The 24998-nt window shown below is 41.0% G+C and overlaps 1 protein-coding gene and 1 pseudogene across 1 annotated transcript in view; one reads left to right on the forward strand and one right to left on the reverse strand.

Moving 5' to 3' along the window:
• Positions 1-24998, forward strand: part of LOC145396558 (UDP-GalNAc:beta-1,3-N-acetylgalactosaminyltransferase 2-like) — an 88668-nt gene that overhangs the window by 12671 nt on the left and 50999 nt on the right. The window lies entirely within an intron of this gene.
• Positions 23522-23642, reverse strand: LOC145396614 (5S ribosomal RNA; annotated as a pseudogene).

Consider the following 24998-nt stretch of genomic DNA (forward strand, 5'->3'; position numbering starts at 1 on the left):
TGGCTGGGCATAGAGATTTCAAAACTCAGAAAGTATTCACTATAGAGTCATGAAATTTCACATAGTTATGTGTCTTATAGTGAACTGGTGCCTTTTGATGGGTAGAAGGCTGTGTCTTGAGTAGTTTTTTTTTTTCTCTCGAAATGATGAAAATGTAAAAAAAAAAATCCAGAGATTTCAGTGTGATCAGCGTATGGAATCCGAAGGGTCAAAGTTATTTGTCCTCAAGGCATTCTCCTTCCGCCTACCTTTAAAGAAAAAGATTGGAGGGGTGGGGTGAGAGCCTTTATGCTCTTGGTTAGGTGTGCAGGGAGGCTGGGGGGGTATGTGTTTGGTCAGAAGGAGGGTTGCAACAGCATAGCATTGCCTATGTTTTTTTTTTTTTTATAACATAATGTCCTAATCCACAGTTTAAGCTAAGCATTATATTATTACAACATAAAAAGGAAAATTATTAAAAATCACATCAAAACATCTTTGAAGAAGTATAGCCTACATATGATTATGACTGATTTTGTACAGTTAAGCTGCTTCACAATATATAGGATACTTAAGTTCTGATAGTGTGACGTTCTATATCTTACTGCTTGAAATAAGTGTTTACCTCTCCTTGTATTCCTGCCATGTTCACTGTGCATAGTTCGAGGAAGTACAGTAGATATCTGTGTTCCTTTGATGTGAGGAGACTTTTACCAGATCTAAGGGTTAGCTGCTCATGTCTGTCGTACAATGTGTGAGAGCTACAATTGTCAAATGCATTTTCATAATCTGGATACTGATTTCCTAGGATGATTCTAAAACATCGTTTTTTTTTTTTTTTTTTTTTTTCAAGTTTTAGATGTTGGACTTCAGTAAAACCTGGATGCCATACTAGTACAGCATATTCTAAAACAGAGAGGATAAACCATACATACACTGCAAAAAGAACCTTTTGTGTAAAACCAAACTGATGTCCCATATATTATACGTCAATGCACCTATTAGATTTACGGTGCTATTTGTCTGGTCATTCCAGTTCAGATCTGAACTGTTATGTGCTCGAAGAGGCTTACATTTTTGGACATTAGATAAATTATCGTTTTTCAAAGCTAACTGGGGAAATACTGTGGGTCTCTTTGATGGACGTACGATTAAAACTTCACACGTAATTGGGCTAAAGGACATTCTAACAGCAATACATTCATTAGTAAGTTTATCTAATGTGTCTTGCATAGTAAAAGTATTTCTATCATTTACTGTACATTCACAGTCTTAGCAAGTGTGATGGCATCAACATACTATACATGAATATTTGCACTGAGGGAGATCCTGTTAACAATGGCATGAACGACCATAGGACCCAGTCGCGTCCCCTGATTGATTCCACAGGTTATGTCATCCCAGGATGGTATGGTGTCTCGGAATAATTCTTTGTGTTATCTGCCAGTCAGGAAACTTAAAAAAAATGACAAGAATGATGTTTTGCAGCCCAGTAAAAAGAGTTTCCTAATTGCTACGATGCGGTCAACATAGTCAAATGCATCTTTAAAATGAATTAACAGAATCGAGAGCAATTTTCTTTGGAGAATCAAGACCACTTACGACTGCATCTAGTAAAGTAACTAAGTAATGAGTGGTTGAACTACCCTTTTAACTACCATACTGATATTTATCAAAATTTGGTTTGATATCTTCCAAAATCATATTTGGAATAAAACCCTCTAATAATTTCCCTAAATTAGGAATGAGTGATAAAGGTCTCAAGTCACCTAGTTCCATTATTACTTTCTTAGAAAGTGATGTAATGGTGGGAACCTTTCATAGCTTCGGAAACAGTCCTTTCCTTTCTGTAAATACAAGTTAAAAATATAACACAGAGGTTCAACTAAAGAGGGTTTAAGTTAGGCCGAAAAGGTTGCATCTTCACAATTAAAATAAACATTCGATATACACTGTACGTATACTTTCCTTGCATGTTCCTTAGTCAGTCCGGACCGCGAGGTGTTACTTACCCAGACTTACATTATATAAACAGTAAGTTGCCTCTTCGCCGTTTGGGGGGTTAAGACGACAGTATAATACAGAAGAATTGTTTATTAAACTTTTTTGCTACTTGTAAAACTGAACTGAAAATTTCTAACCATTTATAGTACCCCTTGTGTGGAAAATGGTGTGATATTTTCAACCGCATCCCTGACTTACAATGAGGACTGCGAGTTAGTAGACACGCTGGAAAATATGGAGAAACATCGCTGCCATCTCACTACTTGGGGTGGGGGTGAGAGGGACGAAGGGAGTGAGGAGGGCGAAACGGAGGGAGTGAAGGGGAGGAGGGAGGGTGAACAAGGGTAAGGGCAGAAGTAACACAGATTAGAGAAGGGAGGAGTTCTGTCTTGTGTTTTACCTTGAAAGTTTTGATGTAATTCTCTCGTACTGTGTTCGCTTGATTTAGCGACTCCTTTGCGTAGATGCACTGCTGTGTTTCTGTAAGGATACGGACGTGTGCTGCTTTTGTGGTTGTGCGGATGTTGTGGTTGTATATGGTTGTATAGGTGTATAGTTGTATGATTCTTTGTCGGGACTGTGTGATTATTGTGGTTGCCTGTTTAGCCCCATTCACAATTTCAGTCCAAACTAAAATGTAACTCACTCCACCCACTCACTTCAGCCACTCATAACACCCACAACACTGCACCTATTTACCCATTCACTACACTGCTGTATCTACTTACCCACCCACTAACACATACATCTATCATCCAACTCACTACATTCACCGTCACACCCACCACTACAGTCATTATGCTTCATTGCTCACCGACTAATACTCACCTCACTCAACACCCCCTATCCCAACAATGGCATCCACCCTTCCACCCCATCCCATCCACATCCACCCACCTTACCACACCGAGATCGGCAAGCCTTCTACAGGTACACCTCCCACATCCTTGGTCGCACACCCTCCTCCTATTCATCCCTCCTATTCTCAACTCCCCAAACTCACTTTTCCTCACAGACTCATCTTCAGCGCCAGTGACCCACCCTCAGCCTCCAACACTCATCCTCCCAAACCCACATCCACCCTACCCCTCCACCCCGTCTCTATCATATTTTCAGGGTTGTTCTCGTATGGTCCATTTTTCTCGTATAGCACCGCTGTTATTAACCCAACATCTAACACTTTCTTACATTTACACCCACGACCCCACAAATCGCTTTTTTACTCAAATAATCTTCCACTTTGTACAAAACACTCCCTTCCACGCTTACCCTTCCCATCAACACTCTCCCTCTTGCATCCACTTTCGCACCCACCCACACACACACCCTACTCTTCCACATCCACAAGACTGCTCCTTTATGGTCGCCATTTGCTCCTAACCCACCCTTGCTTACTTTTCCCACAGCCACACGCATACATCCTTTTCACCAACTCTTCCTCCTACATTCTCACCATTTGTTCAATTTGTACATCCACAACTACAGCCCAACATCCACTTTCTTATTTCATCACCTTTTGAGACCTACCCTTTCCACCTACCCCTACCCTTTCACACCTCGACTATTCCACTTATTAGATGTTGTTTTCTTCTTATTTTTTTCCCCCCTCATAATAGCACCGTAATCTACTCCCAGTTCACCCTCAACTAACTTTCTGCACCACCACATACCCTCTCGCAAGCTAACACCCTTACACCCACTCTCTCACAGCTATGGTCACTCTCCTACACTCAGCCTTTTTACACCTACCCACCTTGCTCTTCTACTAAGTCTCTTCCAATTACTCGAGGCTGTTTTCTGCTGGTCTCTCGTATGACAGCAGTCTTCGCAATACATCCTCACCCACAATCCTACATCCACACACACCCATTCTCCTCCTACAGCTACATTCCCATATCCACACTAGTCTATCACCCTTCCACACCTACACGTACTTTATATCTCCACATCTTAAAAGCTGTTTTTTTTTCTTTAATGGTTCCTTTCCTTTTCATAATACCACTGTTCGTAACTCAAACTCAGTTACCCTCCTACACACCGCCTCTCATATCCGCCTTCCGATAGATATATTCACACTTCCACAATCCACCCTTCAGTCCCCCTACCTACATTGTCACATCTAATCCCATCTTCCTACACCCACACTGTTATGCATCCTTATCATCTTACAAAGAATGTACAATATACCTTCAGGATTCACATTAACCTCCCTACACCCACATCGACTCTCCCATATCAACACCAACCCTCCCCACCCATATCTGCTTTCCTATTTATCCATCTTCTTACCCCACTCACATCTTCCCCCATATACCCACATCCCTTCCTACACCCGCATCTACCCTAGTCCGCCATCTGTCCCTCCCGCACACTCCAGGCTGTTACCGTAGTATCCCTTTTTCTCACTTTCCAATGCTATTTTTGACTCACCCACACACGGACTTTTACATCCACATCCTGTTTCCCAAGCCCACACTTGCAGTTCATCCATCACCCCACACCCAGAACCCCTCAACCAAAATTATCATCATTATTTTACATTCAGTGAAAAATATACACTTCCAGACTGTATCCTCCTAAACCTACACAAGTTTTTTCACTCTTTGCACGATATCCACACTCACCTGTCCACACATACACACGCTCACATACTGTATTTCCATCCATCTTCCCAAACACACCAAAATTCGCATCCTCCCATTCCCACACCCTTATTCAAAGACACGCTGCAATACCAACACCCACATCCACACATACCCTCCCATATCCACACTCACACCCACACACACCCTCCTTTATCCACATACATATCCACATACACCCTTCTGTATGCACACCACACCCACACCACCCACACCCACACACCCTCCCATACCCACACCCACACACCTTCTCATACCCGCATCCACACACATTCTCTCATATTCACACCCACATTCACACACACACCTTCCTCTTCCTACACCCACATCAACATACACGTTCTTATAACCACACAAACATCCATACACTTCCTCCCGTACCTACACCCACATCCATATACACCCTTCCACAACCACACCACCTACAACCACAGACACCCTCCCATAACCACATCCACATCCATAGATAATACCCCATACCCACACCAACACAAACCCTCCCATATGCATACTCAAATCCACACACCTTCTCATACCCACACCCACTACACACACACCTTCCCATACTCACATCCACACACCTTCCCATACCTACACCCACACACCTTCCCATACCTACACCCACACACCTTCCCATACCTACACCCACACACCTTCCCATACCTACACCCACATCCACAAACACACCTTTTCACTCCCACACCCACATCCACACGCATATTCTCACATCCAAATCCACATTCACACACACCCTCCCATACCCACACCCACACACCCACATTCACACACATATTTCCGTATCCACACCCACATCGACTCACACCCTCTCATACCCACACCCACACACCTCCTATACATCAACTACTCCTTCCCATACTCACACCCACATCCACACACACCTACACATACCCACACCCACATCAACACACACCTACCCATACCCCTCATACCCACACGCACGCACCCACATCCATACACACCTATCCATTCCTACACCCACATGCACACACACCTGCACATACCTACACCTAAACATACCCACACCCACATTCACACACACCTACCCATACCCATCCCCACATCCACACACATCCTCTCATACCCACACTCATACACCCAAATCCACACACATCAGCACATACCCACACCTGCACATACCCACACCTACATTCACACACACCTACCCATACCTACACTCACATCCACACACACCTACCCATATCCACACCCACATCCACATACATCCTCTCATACCCACACCCACACACCCACATCCATATACACTTACCCATCCCTAAACCCACATCCACATACCTTCCCATACCTACACCCAGACGCCTGTGCATCTTCGAGACTGTTCTCTTATGGTCCCCCTCTCTCGTATGGCACTGCTCCTCTTAACCCACCTGTTGCTCCCTCCTTTTTGTCCCTCTCCCCTCCTCTTCTCATACACATATTTTCCCCACAGTTACACCTTTACCTATTTTTTTGCCTCCATTTCTTTTGGAGGGCCCATACATTTACTGGTTTGCTCTGTCTGTCTGTCTGTCTGTCTCTGTCTCTGTCTCTGTCTGTCTGTCTGTCTCTCTCTCTCTCTCTCTCTCTCTCTCTCTCTCTCTCTGCTTCCTGTCTTCCGCAATCTTTTTGCTAGTACGATGAAATATTTCTCGCTATTTATTTCGTGCCACCACCAGACGATTCTTTCTCTTTACCTGTATCAGTCCACATTAGGGCCACTGCAGGTTCGCACCTTGTCCTCGAAGGGAGAGTAATAGCCAGAATTATCGGTTCCTCATTATAGAAAAGTACGAATGATGGACGTGTGTTGCACGTGAATATTTTAGTGCTGTAATGGCTATGTTTGTGTGTGTTAGAGACTGTATATATCATCGATAGAACCACCATGGTGTTAACATTCCCAGCCATCTGAACAGGCATACTAAGAGCACCGATTTTAAATATCCGCCAGAGCTTGGGTTTGAACCCCGTCTGGGCAAACGCATTGCAAGATAGGTATGGTTTTGCCTGACCCATTGCAGTTAACAGGGGACCTCGTATAGTGACGAGGTCACTGCAGTCATTTTTATCAGTCCTTCTTGATCTATGGATCATCATCTTGTACTGATCAGAATATGGATCGTGATGAGAGGGTCAATCGTTTGTTTTCACCTGCATTAATTGGTTTGAATTTCACTTATTTCCCTTAATTTCTTCATTGTTTTTTTCGAAGAAATTGAGAGCCTTAGAGTGCTGGAATGGGAGTATAGATTTCCGTCCGTCTGTCAGCACTCTTGGAGCTTCGGTTTTGGAATTAGTTTTGGCGACTGAGGGGTCAAGTGAATCCTCTTCACCTGACTGTTCGACCTTGTTGGAGTGATCACCTCACTTCGAACAACTCTGAAGTCACAGTGACCAAAAATGTCTTCATTTACTAGAGTATAGCCATTGCACTGGTATCACTGGTAAGGGCGTTCAAAATGCAGTATTCGATGTCATAATAACAATTTCAAAACAGCCTACTAGCTTTGGCAAATTACAAAAAACTTCATATAGGCGCCTGTGTCGCCAACTCATTTGATGGTGGAGGCAACGCAATGAGATGGGTAGAGTGGGAAAGTTAAAGCCAAGGGGGGGGGGGAGAGACATCATAAGGAGCTTTGCCGGGGTTCTCATCTCCTTAACGTAGGCCTTTTAACGTGTGACAAGTATTTCACCCTTAATCCTGGGATACAAAGCCTTTGCATCATACATCATTCAGGTTACCACAAATACCTCTCCTGGGTGTAACCGTAGGTAGTCATTTTACCTACAAGCCCATAAATGGTGGATGGACACCTGAGATGAGTGACGCCAGTTGCCCTGGCGCTGACGCTAACGGATTGTTAGTTTTATGGTCAACGATGCTAACCACTTAGCCACCGCAGGGATACGTAGTTTGAGAGGCAGATTGTTAGGTAGGCGAGGAGGTAGGTAAGTATGCAGGTAGGTAGACTGGAAGATCAGTGGAGAGGTAGGTAGGAAGGTAGACAGTAAGGGTAAGAGGCAGGGAACGATGGAGGGAGAGTAACAGGAAGTAGGGAGGGATGTTGTCAGGGAGGTAGGTAGGAGGGTCACCAGGGAAGTAAGTAAGGTCAGCAGGGAATGAGTAGAAGGTCAGCAAGTAAGTAAGTAATTAGGAAGGTCAACAGGAAGTAAGTAGGTCAGCAGGGAAGTAAGTAGGCGTGTATACAAGAAGGAGGGTAGGCAGGCAGGTATGGAGTCCGGTGGATAGGCAGATCGGCTGGTAGGTAAGCAGGAAGAACGTTAGATAGGAAGAGAGGTAGTGAAGCACATAGGGCAGTAGGCAGGAAGGTAGTTAGGCTGGGAGGTAAGGAAGTATGCAGGGAGATAGGCAGGTAGGAAAGGAAGTAGGTAGACATATAGACATATAAACAGGTAGGTAGGCAGGCAGGAAAGGAGGCATATTGATAAAGATGTAGGTGGACAGGGAGGCAGGGTTGAAGCAGCTAGGTGGGTAGGTAGGTGCGTAGGCAGGGAAGTTGAGTGGGTAGGTAGGTTCATAGGCAAGGAGCTAAGCAGGGGTGTAAGTGAGGAAGTAGCCAGAGAGGTACGCGGACAGAGAGGTATTGTACGTAGGGAGGTAGGTAGGGGGGTGAGGTAGGAAGGAAAGTAAGTAAGAAGGGGATACGAAAGTAATAAAAAAGGACAAGAAGTGCAAGTTAATTCTTTATATGCTAAAAGAATAATTGGCAGCTTAATGACTCGCGGTTGCAAAGTTCCCTTCTGTATTACGGTTCAGCACCACCACCCTCAGCCAGGCAGCCCTAGTGGGATAGGGTAACGCGAGGCTAGCTTGGGTTATTGTAAATAATTTTGCCTGGGAAACACATTGGGCATATTTCCGAAAAAACCTATGATTTGCTTTCAAACGACGGGGCGAGCGTCGTTCCTGGCTGATGTTCCCGGTGGTGGTGCTGAACTGTAATACAGAAGGGAAATATGCTTTCCGGTTAAAGGGACACATTGTCTAACAGAGTGGCTGTCCACACTGTGATCATCGCATCGCAAAGAATCTACTGAATATAGAAAAAACTGATAACTTCGTCTTCGCACTCGCAGCGTGGGAGCAAACAGTTAGCATGATTTTTAGGTCCTTCCATTTAGTGGTTTGGTTTACTCTTCTTTCGCTTTCTTGTACTTACTGTTATTAAGTTAATGCTGTCTATGTGTTTCTTCTGCCTTGCTTCTGCTTAGATAATATTGCACGCTGCGGAGCGAGCAAGCAATTGTTTGTCCAGGAAAAACTTCAGTCACCTGACCGGACACCAGTTAAAGCATCAAAATGGCTGAGGCCGCACTGTTAGCTGTTGGGCGTGCACTAATTGGGGAACTTATGGACGATCCATTATTAGATGTCGCTCGCGGGCTTTGTTGCATACAGGAATGCAACGTTGGAGAGAGAGGAAGTGGGATTACCACGACCAAGAAGTTCGACTTGGGTCGATAATTACGTGAAGGCGATCGTCCTAGCTTATGGTGACCTTCAATATTTACGTCACATTATCAGTGTATTCTGTAATGATTAATTACTTACAACAATGACTTTGGTCCACCACCTTACAGGAAAGAAAAAGCCCACAGTTGGTACACCTGAAGTAGGCTACGTGGCTGAAGCAGAAGCCATCTTTGTGTATAAACACGGGAGCGCAACGACGTAGGTATCTCTAGCTTTCGCTCTCTTGCTTGGTGAGCGGAAAACCATAGCACTCAATGAGGTTTCGTCCACTGGCATAGCCTTGGTGGTGTTCGGTGGTGCCAGGCCGAGTAGACGGTAGGCTGAAATTTATCATCTGATCCCTCTCGCTGCTTATTCTTTCTTTTCTATTGACAAATGTTCTCTTTTCCATTCGTCTTTTTTTTTTTTTCATCCATCATCATCATCATCAACCTCACCATCATCATCATCATCATCATCATCATCATCATCATCATCATCATCATTTTCATTATCATCATTATCATTTTCATTATTATCACTATCATCATCATCTTCATCACCATCACCACCACCTCTGTCATCATCATCATAAATATACAGTATCTCACTATTAAATATGACGAGTCAAGAATTTTGAAAAAAAAAAAAAAAAAGTAAAAGATCTATCAGAAGACTTCGTAATTATGTGTGTCATCCATCCAGGTATTCACCATTCAAGTCTTCAAAATTTTTGGCACCACCTAACGGGAAAAATATTCTCACATTCAGGTGACGCCTTTTTGGTCATATTTTGCTACCTACAGACGATTCCTTTCGGTTCAGGAGAAACCTCTTAACGTCAGAAAGTTAATGAAAGCTGTCTTACCTTTCCAAATTGAAAACTTCTCGTAAGCTGACGGAATCATCTGGAGATTTTAAAATAAAAATTCGTCATCCGATTGGGGGTTGATACTATATGTACCGGGTATTTGGTAATGGCCATTCTGTCTACCGTCAAATTTTAAAGAAGAGCATCCATACTTTTTTCCTGTTCATTTCTATCCTTCGTTTCCTCCTTGGCACCTCAGTTTTCACACCTCTCTTTCCCACATACAGTACTCAGTTACCTTATCCAACCATCATTTTCTTGGCCTCACATGCTTGATTCCGTCCACACCATACACAAGGTTACTTACATATAGGCCTATCTTTCTTCCCAACCATGTACATATCTATTCTCTTAGAAATCATACCATCTAAACACACTTCTACTTGATCAGCAGACTTCCTTCTCCCACATGTTTCACTATTTTTTTTAAATTTCTTATCATATGTAGCTTAAGCGACTCACATACAGTCATTATCAGTTCCATTAGCACAACCCTCACTCTTGACTTCTCAAGCATATGCCATACCAAAGCATCACACACATAATTACTACTGCGGGCACTAACGCATCCTGTCCGGTCCCTTGTCATTTACCAAGGCCTTCATGACACCTCCACTTTACTTCATTGTGCCACTCCATTCTCCATTTCCTTTCCACATTTACTTCCCTTTATTGTCACTGCACCGAGGCCCTGAAAGTCTTTGTTCATCATCACATTAAACTGGGTCCGTCCCCTCTTATAACAACAACCACCATACCCACAGACATCAAACCTCTGGACTAAACTGTAGATAATGTTCATTTTTAACAAGCAGCACATGATTTGCCTGCGACGGGCGTGAAATAACCCATCCCTCATCAGTGATCACCAGTTTCACTTTCTTTTCCATGACACTTGTTTTGATGTCTTTCATAACCACATTAATACTGAACAGTCATGGAAACGCCACACAGCTTTTTCATACTCCAGCGTTGATACTGAAGCTTTCATTCAGACATTCATCTACTTTCGCCTGTTTCTCTGCCATCATAAAAACGTTTAATAGAATTCAGGAGTTTTCCTCTTACACCATACATACACAACACCATCCATAATCCCTTGCTATTGACCATGGCGTGTTTTTGTTATTTTAGTAAACACCATCTTTTCTTCAGTCCTTCTCACGTGCCCTTCATAAAGTATGCGTCATTGCTAATGCTTGCATATCTATAAGCCACACAACAGTCAGCACGTCTTTTGTGTCTGTTCATATGAATTTTTTTTTTCTCCTTCTCACCTATATTACATCTCGATTAATGTAAACTATGTGCTCTGTTTCACTATTTTTTTCCCTGTCGCTTGTCTATTTAAGAAAATAATTTTCCCTTATTTCCCTGCCTGTTCTCACTTTCTAATGTGTTTTCCAATCCCTCTAGTATCAATTTTCTCCTGGTCTTTTCTTCGTTATATTTATTTCCTTGTTGTCATGTTCTCTCCTCAGTGATTCCTATAATTTCTTTCTTCTCGTCCTTTTTATCTCCAATTGTTTTTTTGGTTCATTTTTTACAACTCTCTCTTAGAAAGAATTAGAGCAAAAAGGTGTGAAATATTAATGATATTCGGGACGATTCATATAAGGTTAGACTAAGAAAAAAATGATTTCCTAAAATCATAGGTAGTGGCAGACTGTTACATTTGAGATTGTGAAACCAATGGTAATATTTAATACATAATTTTACTGAGCGTATGACGTTTCATTTACTTATTTTCAGACCAGGAAACCATTTACCACTTTCATTTGTACCATACAGACGTCAGACGGTCTAGTGGGTTAAAGCACACCAACTGGATAAGGCTCACTGGGGTTTCCATCTAAGGGCCGATTCGTCTTCGCGTTCACATAATATTCGTAAACCTCACGGCGGGTAAATGATCACTTGCCTTAAAAAGCTGGAGTAACTATCATAGCTCCTTGCCCATACACTCCTTGTGGGGGAAAATGAACTGGATGATAGGTACACGACAAAATATGGACTCTATATGTCCTATTATGACTCATACCCAGTTTGATCATTTTATTCTGGTTACTCTCAGATTCTCTAATTCACTGTAGGGAAATCCTCAGGCCAGAACTTCAAGGTTTATAGGTTACTATTACCAGCCGCAAGACACTTCAGTTAGCTTCAGGGCACCTCTCGGAATGACTGGGATATATACATATACATACAGTATATATATATATATATATATATATATATATATATATATATATATATATATATATATATATATATATATATGTGTGTGTGTGTGTGTGTGTGTGTGTGTGTGTGTATCTGTGTGTGTGCATTCTTTCGTTCTTTGTCAATTTTATTATTGTGTTACACTAGCAAAAGATGTTTCCATTAGTTGCGTGTGTTGTTCTTTCTACCCACGCTCTTTGCCGCGGCCTCAAGCCCTTAGTTCTTGGTAGATTGGGCTAAAAAATTAAACCACATATAACTAGGTGTTCTTCAGCGAAAGATTTTCCTCAGACTTTCAATTTAGGCCTCTAATATCATTTTATTAGCCAGATGTGACAGATTAGTGGAGTGTAACCACCTGATGACGGTCACGGAAGTATCAAAGGCTTCAACAACCATCTGGATAAGAGCGCGTGCTCTGTTTAGCTTCGAACGCAGTTGCTGTAATGGTCGCGTTAGATTGGAGAACGGCCTATAGCGTCTCGTTCCTCCATTTGACTTCGTATTAGCTAGAGACGTAATAAAATATTGTAAATGTATTTACATTTAATTAAGAAACAAACTTTGGGAAATGACATGCATTTCATCATAAACATCTCTCTCTCTCTCTCTCTCTCTCTCTCTCTCTCTCTCTCTCTTGTTGATAGGGCGGGGTAGGAAACCCTGCTTTTCTCTGCTGTCATGGTCTATTTTCTTAGCCACCAATAGTCATGTTATTAGACATAAGGTGCCTGATATAGGCACACCATATTGTCGCAATTATCATCTATTCTATGTTTTTTTTTTCTTCTTCTCATGCTTCTTCCTTCCTTTCTTCTCACCACTGCTACCCAGCCTTCCCTCCTCTCTTCATCTCATTTTCTTTCTGTCCCAATCCTCACATCCCTATCTTCCTCATTCACTCTTCCCTATCCCGTCCATCTTTTCTCTTCTCCACCTCCTATTTCACTCCTTCTCCCCACCCTGTCTCTTTCTCCTCCCATCCTCTCCCCTATCGTTAGTGTCTTCTCTACGACCCCTTTGGGAGCTAAGACTTCCTTCCTTGTGTTCTCTCTCTCTCTCTCTCTCTCTCTCTCTCTCTCTCTCTCTCTCTCTCTCTCTCTCTCTCTCTCTCAACAGATAGTATTAGATTCATAGATTGATTGATTAACTGATTTATACATAAATGTAGATACAGATAGATATGTGTGTATGCATATATGTGTATTTATGTTTATACGTATTTACCTATCAGTTAGCCTGTCTGTGTCTATTCATTTGTCTGTGTACTGTCTATCTCAGTCTCACTTTCATTAATCTGTCTATCTGTCTGTGTTCTGTCTGTATGTCTGTCCGTCCATGCATCTGTCCACATCATTCCCTTTCATGCTGTCACACTCACAGCTACTCTGCAGGACAATGCCTCTCCCACTCCCTCTAAAATCCTCCCTCTCGCCTCTTATACCTTTTCTTCCCGCCATTCCACACTTAACGTCTTTCTTCCACTCGACCCTCGCAAGCCTCATTCTGTCTGTCTGTCTGTCTGTCTGTCTGTCTGTCTCTCTGTCTCTCTCTCTCTCTCTCTCTCTCTCTCTCTCTCTCTCTCTCTCTCTCTCCCTCTCTCTCTCTCTCCTTTTTTCTCCCACTCTCTCGCTTCCTCCTCGTCTTCTTTTTCCCGTCTACCCCTTCCGCCTCCTTCCCCTCATAACCTCCCTCCTCTTCTGTATTATTCACCCCACTCCTTCCAACTGCCAGCCTCCACTTCTTAATGGCCCAATGCATAATACACTTCCATTCCCCAGCTACACTTCACTTGTCTTACACTTGGCTTTTGTTTACACTTTAGTCACTTCTTATATATATATATATATATATATATATATATATATATATATATATATATATATATATATATATATATATATATATATATATATATATATATATATATATATATATATATATATATATATATATATATATATATATATATATATATATATATATATATACACAGTATATAAATTTCTGCCATTTTAGGTTGTTTGTACTTGAGAACCACTTCCTAACATCCCTACTTACGCTTGTCTACATTTCATTTTGTCCACATTTTAGTAACTTCAGTTTGTCTACACGTCAGTGACCAGTTTTTTCACATTTCAATCACCTCAATTTGTATATGCTATAGTTATATTAGTTTCTCCACACCCTAGCAACATACTTTTGTTTGAACTTTAGTTTATCTACGTCACTCACTTCAGTTTGGTGCCACTTCAGTCACTTCAGGTTGTTCATGCCTCAGTTTCCTCATAATTTTTTCTCTCCATTGGTGACGATTTGTAGGTGTGAAACTTCAGTTTCCACTCAGTTTGTTGTCCTGTAGTTTTTCCCTACTGTATTCTCGTGGGTTTCAGAGCTTCTCTATCACCTCATCCTTGACGATTTTTGTGTGTTACACATAAAAAGGCTACATTGTACTGTGTTAAATTATTTTTTTTCTTGGTTAGTACAACCCGAGCTTTATTCCACCCGGCGTTATATAACTTTATTCAGCGTTGAGTCAGCAGAAGTTGGTGATGGTAACATTAACCCTCTCATGGTCCACACAACTCAAAGTATAATATTCTGTTTCAGCTACTAGTAACGTTCGATGATTTTATTCAGGTGATAGTGAGTGATACACATCTGGAAGAACTAATTCAGATATTGTTTGTATGTGGGGTACACCAGCAGAAGACAGCGGTACTCATGAAATAGATGGCAAGCTTGTGACAGGGAGAGCTGGAGCTTCCGTTTCACCAGCCCTCAGGACCTGTTCCTGACCATCTTCCTTTGCTGAACATTTTCAATGTTTTCATTAACACAGAGAGTTGGCCAATATACTCTCATAATATCTCTACCTCCAACTGTCAACACCACACTAGCTGCACATTATATATCAAAACTTCGTTTTCCATCACCCCTTAGCAATGGCTGCTGCATTATTATTAGCAAATTCGGTGGTATCTCGGATTGCCACCACCGACAGTGTAAGGCCGGTAGCACAGGGTCGTCCTGGTCGCAGTCAAGCGACTGTGCCAACAACGGTTGGTGCATACACTGTTCATGCTCCTCAGCGAAGAGGCGCATGTTCAACCATATACTTCACTAATATCCATGGTCTTAGTACCAGTCTAAATTCCGTTCACTTTTTCCTCCAATCTACAATATATCCCCTCTAGTCCTGTTCCCCACAGAAAGCGAAATCTCTCACTCTACTGACATAAGACTATTTTGTTTTCCTGGTTACCATCTCACTAACTTCCGTTACTGAAGTGGCAGCTGTTGTTATAACAAATCTGAAATTGCAGGTGACACTGTTCTGAACTTTACCTCATCTAACTTTGGTTATTCATTATATAAACTGAAATATCCAAGTATTACCAAATATATCTGTATAGTTTATCGCTGCCTCTATGCTTCCTCAGAACTCAGCATATTTGATTCCATATCCATACAGCTGACCAACCTTAACCTCACTCTTACCACTGAAATTGCTGTTTTGGGTGATTTTGACGTCTATAATGTCGAATGATTGTTGTACTCTGCCAGGAGTGACGATACTGGTCTAGAATGAGAGCTGTTGCGGAATCGTTTAATCTCACGCAGTTGGTAAGACAACCAACCAGAATACCAAATAATCCTGACCATAACTCCTATCTTTTGGACCTATTCCTGGCAAATAACCTATATCAATACAGGATAGAAGTACTGTCACCACTTGGATCCTCCGACCACACTCTCATCAAAGCCCCATTAATCGGTTACTCCAAACCTCCCCGTTCTGAACCTGTCATAGTGACCAGATGGCATTTTGACAGGGCAGCCTAGAATGGTTTTAGAAATTATTTGCTGACATTCATGGTAGTCTTTGTTCTTTAAAGGCATCAGTTCTACCCAGTCCCACATTAATGACTCAGTACAAACTGGTACAGAACTGTTCATACCCAGTCAACAGTTTACTAAAAGCTCGAACTCTCCAAAATAGTTTGACGGCAATTGTGCCACAACAACGACCCAAAGCCCTTAGCATATAACTTTTACTTAAGAAAAAAAAATAACATCTAACTCGCGGAGTCAACTGTAGTAATAAAAATAATTAAATATAATACGGAAAAGTTTCAGGTGGAGAAATGTCGAAGACCGCTTAGAAAATAAATAAGTCATGGATGATAGGCCAATTTCGTCAAGTATCTTGAACCACGGATACTGTGGCAGAAACAAATATTTTTTTTCTATAAAACTAAAAAGCAAATAGCACTGATGATGGCAACATGATCTGAACCAAGCATTCTGTAGGACCTGACTGAAATGCATGAAGGAAGGCATCCTTTTCGGCCAGTCATACCAACTATTAGAATATTTTCTTACGAACTAAACATTCTTAGTCCCTGTATATTCCCTGATAGCAAACAGTGGGTATACAGTGATTTTTCCAAGTCTTCAGAGGAAGTACGTAATATGATTTTTTATACGTAGGCTTTCACAAGTTCTGATGTCAAATCATTGTTCACAAACATTCCTCTATCCGAGAAAAATGATACATGTTTTAGCAACGTTTCCATAATTGCAAACAAATTCCAAAATTTTAAAAAGATAAACTTCACAAACTACGGACTTTGATGGTAAATTGATTTTTTTTTTTTTTTAATGGTAAAATTCAAAATTTGACAGGAGGCACAGCCATAGGAAGTTCACCTTGACCAACCATGGCATGTTTCACGGCACATTATGAAATCAAACAATAAAAAAAAAGTCGGTTTAATTTTATATATTTATTTATCATCAGCACGTTGCTAATGTTTGAATGGTTGTAAGATCGTAAAACAGAATGTCTCATATATTTCAAGCTCTAAATTCAAGACACAGTAATACTGAGCTTGTTTTAAACATTATTAAACAGTTATCTCTCATTGATGTTTTGGTTATCCATTTTGGTAACTCGTTTCTCCGTCAGTCTGTCATAATCTCACTTTTACAGATCTCATAATATTTTTCTTAATTTACATCTATCTAGTATAAGATAGTCATCGCTTGGTCAGTCGAGCTTATCTAACGTGTTTCGATTATTTTAGTTTTCGTAAAATACTTCAGTTCCTCAGGAATATCGTCATTTTCATTGGCTTTGCTGATAGATTCATCGATTCATTTATTATGCAAGGTAAACAGCAGATAGGATTTTACACTCCAAGGAACAAGTAGCTTGTTTACAAGAAGCGACTGTGTGTTTTTAACACAGCTTTTACAGGTAAAGGTAGTACTGAAATATGAAATCGTTTAACTATAGTATTTAGGGCTCTTTACCACCAACTAAACGTTCAGAGTAAACTTTGAGTATTTCATACCATGCAAAGCTCTTTCAGGATCAAAGTTATATTACCTTGGAACCTACACTTGCCTTCTGTTTACAAAAAAGAACTGTCGCTGCTGTATTGCAGTATATATTGGCAAGACGTTAACATCCACTAAATATCCAAATCCACGGATATCGGAAAGGTCAGTAAAAACAAAAAAAACAGTAACCAAACCATCATTCAGTACTTTTCGTCAACTTAGTCTTCATATCGATCATCGCTATACATACATTCAAAACACAAACATCAACATACATAAAATTAAAGATACATATGATTTAAAATAATACACTGCTTGTTTGTGAGTCCACCATAGGTCTTTTGTGTTCAGTACAGCAGGCAGTGGCCGCTTGCTTCCTCTGGAGGGTGATAAGTGTCATGACATCAATGATAGCTGCCACCGAGTTCCACATTCTTGTTGTCATGAAGGTCAACGTGCGTTGGTGCATACTGGTGAAGGAGCCATGAATCTCCAGCTGGCAATCAGTAGAAAGCACTGATCTCGTGCTACGGCATGACTTTCGCTGCGGAAGCCTCAGGGCCGTGTTCGGGATGGAATTGAAGGCTTGGTATTCGCTTCTTCCTTAGTAGTTTATTTTTCCTAATGCGTCAAAGTATCCTCCTGTATATTATTGACGCCACTGTAATATCGGCATCTTTTGCACAATAATATACAAGTAGAAATTGAGATGTGTGCTTAATAAATCGCAAAGGAAGATAACTTACGAATTATCCAAAGCCACTTAGAATGTGATCCTCAAATTTACCAGCTGGGGCACATGTCACACTTGTACTTCATAAAGCACAGCGAGAGCAGTAACCTTCCCTCGATGCTTCAAGCTTTCCAGGTTTCTTGTTGTTGCTCCTTTCTTTCAGGTGCTGGTCATTAGGCCTGTAATCTCGACGCCTAAGGAAGCTCCCAAGCACCTGTTGCTCAGCGATTTATTTTGCTTGTTATACCTTACTGCCGTCTGTTGTGTTACTGAAATCATTCCAGTACCTCCATGCTATGCAGAAGCAAGATACAATACGATATTAACCCGCTGGATCCAAAAATAAATCGCTGAGGAAGAGGAGCTGGGAAGCCTTTTTAGACGACAAGAATGCAGGCCTCAGTCTTTCAACTCGCGTCTGTACCTTCTCCAGGAGATAAAGCCGAGTTCTGTGCTGGACATCGACACACGGGATACATAGCCCATTTGGGGTGAAACCCAAGCTTTGGAGAATCATTAGCCATTTAAGCATTTAGTAGACGGCGGCGATAACAGGAATGTATTGCTTTAAATTCTCTCTTGGTCAGGATATCTCTATTATTCTACTTTAGTAAACGTCAGACAGCTTTATTCATTAGTGGGTAAACGCTGGTATCATTAACCAAGGAATGGTCGGGGCATCTTCAGTATTCTATTTCGGCTAAATTAAAACAGTTTTATTTAGTTGGGAGTGAATAATACGAACCTGAGAGAATGTGCTTCTTGATGTGGCATTCATAGGTAAAGCATAGTTTCTGAATCGTAGGTATCCCAAGAATATCAAGGGGACTGGGGAAAAAAAAAGATTGAGCCTCTGGTTTTAGCTTTTCCTGAAAAATGTGCATTATCTGGTGACCTAATTAACATCATGGTTTCATGTTTCTGTTGCAAATTCTATTTGCCATCTGCATCCCTATGATGCACTGTACATCAGCCGTTGGATGGTGATGCACAATATTATCAGGATTATAACTCACCCTGTCTTAAGGGTGCGATAAAGGTGCGATAAAGAGTTTAAGTTGATGATTATTGCTATGCTTTTTCTTTCTTCCCAGTGTGTCTGTGTATATAGCCAAGGTATGGCACCCGTTTTTTAACATGGTAGCCAATAAATTGACTCTATTTGTCAGGTTATGTGGAGCCCATCTGTTAAGAAAAGTACCAAAATAAATCTTTGCAGATGGCTAAGCCAGTAAGGTAGTAACAGGATTTCTGATACTTAATGATATATAAATAAGAGTTCTTCCTCTTTCCTCCTTTGAGCTACTCTAGCTTCCTTGTTCCCCTTCTTCTCCTTACCCTCCATTGCATTCTTTCAGATTTCGTTGCTGTCTTGTCCATCCGTGTGTCACTCTCCCTCCTTGCCCATTCTCTCCTTCCACCCTTCTTGGCATTCCTTCTTGCCTCCTTCGCTTCTTCCTCCCTTCTTGGTGTTCTTTCAGACCTCCTTGTCCATTCACCTTCCATGCCCCTACTACATCCTTCTCCCTTATACGTCCATGGTGTTCATTCAGGTCTTTTTATTCCCATCTTTAGGTGGGCAGGAGGTCCAGGAGGTTGGTCAAATTTTTGGGTCGCGATCCGCCTCCAGCCAAGCCTACACCTCCACCCGCTCCCCTAACGACATCTCTATCGTCCCCAACAATGCTCTTCAAAAATGAACACCCCTGATACCTCCTAGCTGACCTCTCCACCCAGCATCTCTAGGGCTATTCGCCCAAAGTTAAGGAACTTCGAAAGCCTGCTGAATGATGCTGGCCCCAGAGTCAATGAATGGTATCCGGAGCTCACCTTTCGCTACAAACATTACTCGGTTTGATGTCTTTCTTGATTTAACCGGCGAGATATGACACTGAACATTCTCTCAGACAGTTGACGTGTAGATGAGGTCAGAAATTTTGCGTAAGGGTCAGAACTTTTTGCCATATATACTGAAGGCCTGGACCAAAAGCAGTCTACATGATACCCTCTTCTGCACGCCAGACACCTGTACTCTATCCAGGGCCTTGACCTTCACTCAAATTCTCTACATCCTTAGGGCCCTTTGGCCTTTTCACAACCTACATCATCCCCTTTTCCCTCATTCTCCAGCATCTTACCTGCCTCTTGCTGCCTAAAATCTTCACTTATCTTCTCAGTTTCCTTATTATATGACATATGTTCTTTCTCATTCAGCACTTCAGTACCTCGCATTTAACACAACGAAAAAAGACTCGCAGACTTGACCAGCATGGAAAAATGATAGGGGAGTTTGCAGTTCACTTTTTTTTCCCAAGCCAACTGACGATTATTTCATTGTGACGCAACATTTTTTATGTACTGTGTTTTCGGCACCATGAAACTTGGCAACGTGAAACTTCGCTGCAAGAATGTAAGATGGCGCTGGTTTTAAACGATGTAGTGTTTGTCTTGGCAATCTAGTGGCTCCATTTGCTAGGATTGGGCTGGATTATGAGGATATATCCCAGGAGCGTGGTGATGAGTCCTGCTACCTGAGACATGACTAGTGCTGGTGGTAGCAATGAAGCTGCCCCCACTACAACAGTAAGATGTGGTTGAAAAAAGTTTAGAGAGCTACAGTCTCTTTGTCAAGTATATGGACCTCCTTGTGTGTAAAGGGTGGCCTAAGCTTTCCACGTACGGTATAAAAAGTACCATGTCATATGGTACTGATAGTAGATCCAGGGAAATTGAAGGAGTTGCTGAATAAGGCTGTGCCCGCATATCAGTAAGAGTGCCAGTATTGCCGTCAACTTTGAGGGGTACAATGGTTTCAATAATAATTACCCAGGCTTTGATGATGCCGGGAACAATGTATCCAGAGTGGCTGGGCGGCCGAACACGCTCTTCCCCATCTTAGTTGTTCCTTCGTCCCTTACCCCTTTCCCTCCTGTGGAGAAAATGTTCACTGCGTCATTATGCAGCCTGAATGCACTTAAAATTGTTGTTTAATACCTTTTCGCTGAGCCGACTTACCTCCGGACTGACTAACTTGTTAGTCTCAATGAAAATAAATGCCAGCTGATTTCAGGGTTTTAGTGTGGGAGCTCATACAAAATTTTCATGATAAGAAAGTAAAGCTTAATACAAAGGTCGTGTCATGCTGGAATATCTAGCTCTCCTTGTGATAGTTACCTTACAGTATTAAGATATACAGTCTTCATTTTATTACCTTTGTTAGAACAAGCATCTTCCGTTTCAGCTTTAATCACATTTCTGGTACTGTTTGTTTCTGTGGAGTATACAGACACACTCACTCACACACGAGTTGGAGATTTAGCATGTCCACATCATTACCTGCCTTGATATTTTCCTGTCGTTAATAATTTATTATGATGGCCAGATAAGAGGAAAGATGAGAAGGGGAGAAAGAAATATATACGGGGTGAGTCTTGAGGTGTGTAATAATAGGGATGCTCGTTTTGGTCGCGTCTTTCAAAACCTTGCTAGGTAAGGAAGGATGTTTGTGGTTATGGTGAAGACTGGTTAGTAGTAGTAACACTGATCAGTAATAGTGGTTGAACTGATGAATGTTACTGATGATGGGAATGTTAAGTGTTGCTGTTGGTGGTGACAGCGCAGACGGATGTTGCTGGCGGTGATGATAGAGTTGACGAGATGTTGTTAATACAGCGTTGACAACACTGAGCTCTATAATATGTAGAGACTATCTCCACAGCGGGCGTGTAACTTTGGCCGCCATATTGAAACACCAGCACTCGTCGTCTACACCATGGATGTGCAACTGGATCACTGTTTATAGCTTGCTGTTTCTGCTTCGCTGTTGCATACATAAGCTAAGCAGTGGGTCATGGCACTATAATTTCCGAATTCATCGGCTGATTTCAAAAGACTTGGGCATCTGGTGTAGTGCATAAACATCAGCACCGCCCAAGGCCCTTGGCAGCGCTTACACAAACTGCGTGGTGCTACCCATGAAAAAGCCTGTCCATACTATAGAGCTCAGTGGTTGACAAATCTTGCTGGTGGTGGTAGCGATGACTAAGGTTGCTGTTGCTGATGGAACTGTCGTTAGTGGTTATGGCAAAGTTGATGGCTCTTATATATATATTATATATATATATATATATATATATATATATATATATATATATATATATATATATATATATATAGTGTATATATATATATATATATATATATATATATATATATATATATATATATATATATATATATATATATATATATATATATATATATATATATATATATATATATATATATATATATATATATATATATATATATATATATATAAACTATGTGGCAGGGAGGTGAGATTATTGGCCACAATCCTCCCAACCAAACATGAGTTCTATTGGATCGTCGTCTACTAAAGGTCTAACCGCACTGCCTCCAGTTCATACAGGCAGTGTGCCACCGAAAATGAGTAGGCACCCTAGTGGCAGGTTAGAGACTGGGATATTAAACAAACTGAAATCCACGAAGATCTATACATACAATGTAATAAGCCTAGCAGAAAATTACAAACTCGGTAACTTAATGACTGAACTGGAAAACATTAGTTGGGATATTGTAGGTTTGAGTGAGACCCGCAGAATAGAAAAAAAAAAACAGTATTTCAGCTCGAATACAGTGACAACCTATTTTACTACAGAGGAAGGCAAAATGAAGGTTAGTGGTGTAGGATTTCTAATTAACAGAAATCTTGCAGACAACATTGTTAAATTCAGCAGTGTATCTGACAGAGCAGCTTTGGTTGTAGTTAGACTATGCAAAAAATATACCCTGAAAGTAATACAAGTATATGCACTGACTTCTCAAAGCTCAGATGACGACATCTCCCAGATTATGGAAGAAGAAAAGACCACATACACTATACTCATGGGAGACTTCAATGCAAAAGGTGGGAAATCAAAAAATGGCGAAACATGTACGGGAAAATTTGGAGTGGGAGAAAGGAATGAAAGAGGAGAAATGTTGGTTAATTTTGCTGAAATGTATAACATGAGGATAATGAACACATTCTTTCACAAAAAAACGGGGAGAAAGTGGACCTGGAGAAGCCCAAGTGAAGAAACCATCCATCCATCCATTGCCAGACGCCATGTATCCCAGACAGGGTGGCCAAGGGCTTAGAGTTAATTGTTTTACAGGGTGGGGCACTAATCCTCCACCAACCCCACTTGACGTAGGGATGCCAACAGCATCTGGTGTTCCCAGGCGGTCACCCATCCAAGTACTAACCAGACCCAACGTTGCTTAACTTCGCTGATCGAACGGGAAGCGGTGTACTCAACGCGGTAGAATGAAATCGACATTGTTATAGCAGATAAGAATAACACGATCACAAATGTCACAATTATCAGCAAAGTAAATCTCGCAAGTGACCACAGAATGGTGGGTTGCACAGCTGGATTAAATTTCAGAAGTGAAAGGAAAAAGATGATTAAAGTTAAGAAGATATGCCCAATAAAAGTAAACGAAAACACTGCTACCTTTCAGTTGGAAGTAAGGAACAGATTTCAGGTTCAAAGTAATGATGGATGTGACACTGATGAGCTGAATGACAGACTAACAAAAGTGTTTAGAGAATCAGCGGAGATAGTAGGAAAAGCTAATGCAACCAAAGGCAAGAAGTATTCAGAAAAGACATTCGAGCTTATGAAAAAAAGAATGGAAATGAAAGCAAAAACAAAGATGAACTAGAAAGAGCAGAATTAAATAAGCTTATTAGCAAGAAACAAAGAGAAGAAAAAAAAAGGCAAGAGAAACATGGATCAGATCATGGAAACCATCAAAAAGGGAAAAAAGTCTGAAACAGGTCAGAAGTAAAAGGGCACTAGGAAAGTAACAAATTACATCATTGAAAGACAAAAATGGTAAAGCCATTAAATGCAGAGAAAAGATGGTGAAGAAAGTTGAAGAATATTACAAAGAACTGCATTCATCAAAGACAGTAGTACCAATACCTAACATTTCAGTTGACACAAGTGAAATAGCCGTGGTAACACCAGATGAAGTAAACCTTTCTCTTAAAAATATGAAAAGAGGGAATGCTCCGGGAGAAGATGGAATAGTAGCAGATTTACTGTTGGATGCAGGAGCAGAAGTACGATCAGGCTTGCTCACTAATTTACTAAATGTATAAAAAAAAAAAAAAAAAAAAATTCCCAAAACATGGTGTAATGCTATAGTTATTTTACTGTACAAAAAAATAATGAAAAGATCTTAATAACTATCGACCCATTAGCTTATTATCAATCATTTACAAACTCATCACTAAAGTCCTTACGAACAGAATACCAACAAATATGGAGGAAAACCAACCTCGTGAACAGGCAGGATTTAGAAGGGGTATTCGACTGCTGATCATCTACACACAATGAATCAGCTAACTGAGAAAACTACAGAATATGATAAACCACTGTGCTTAGGTTTTATTGCTTAAAAGGCTTTCGACTCAGTGGAGCACATAGCGATTGTAAATTCATTGCGAGAACAAGAAGTGAATGAGAATATTGTAAAACTGCTCGAAAACATATATAAGGAAGGAACTGCAACAGTTAAATTACATAAAGGCGTGCATCAGTGAGAAGCAATTTCACCAGAATTATTTACAGCATGGCTAGAAAGTATTTCCAGGAAGCTAGACTGGGAAAACAGAGAAGTGAA

This window comes from Coenobita brevimanus, chromosome 38 (assembly GCF_032717465.1).
Source record: "Coenobita brevimanus isolate Jiangsu-jjx chromosome 38, ASM3271746v2, whole genome shotgun sequence".
NCBI classification, from domain to species: domain Eukaryota; kingdom Metazoa; phylum Arthropoda; class Malacostraca; order Decapoda; family Coenobitidae; genus Coenobita; species Coenobita brevimanus.